The sequence below is a fragment of the Coturnix japonica genome, chromosome 4 (genome assembly GCF_001577835.2).
Source record: "Coturnix japonica isolate 7356 chromosome 4, Coturnix japonica 2.1, whole genome shotgun sequence".
NCBI classification, from domain to species: domain Eukaryota; kingdom Metazoa; phylum Chordata; class Aves; order Galliformes; family Phasianidae; genus Coturnix; species Coturnix japonica.
The window spans coordinates 45,319,209-45,319,793 of NC_029519.1; positions in this window are offsets into that span (position 1 = coordinate 45,319,209).

Here is a 585-nt window from a genome sequence, read left to right on the forward strand (position 1 = left end):
ACACTTGGGGCACGTCTCGTGGCCGTATCACCGAGCCCTTGTGCCAGGCCCCTGCCCTGCCTGCCGTGCCCAACGTGCACGTGGGACGTGAAGTCGAGTGCTCTTGGTTTCTTTTTTCTCTGGAAAACAGCACAGCTCCCACTGCGTGCTGCACATTAATCCCACGATTAATAAAAGTCCTCCGGCCCCCGAATGCAGGCCGATGGGCCTTAAAAGAATGGGGATTTACTACTCAGTTTTCTTAAAAGACTTGCTGGAAGTCAGCAAGGAAAGTGTTTTTTAAGCACAGGAGCACGTGAGCATATGGGCTGACAGAGGCTGGTAAGCCACTTACATTTTGGAGTTAGTTCTAGTTCCCTCACACCCAGCCTGAACCTCCCAGGGCACAGCTTAAGGCCATTCCCTTTTGTCCCCTCCCTTCTTCACTAGGAGAGTGGTTAGGCCCTGGAACAGGCTGCCCAGGGAGGTTGTGGATGCCCCGTCCTTGGAGGTGTTCAAGACCAGGTTGGACGGGGCCCTGGGCAACCTGATCTAGTAAAGGTGTATGTTTGGTGGCCCTGCCAGGCAGGGGGGTTGGAACTACAT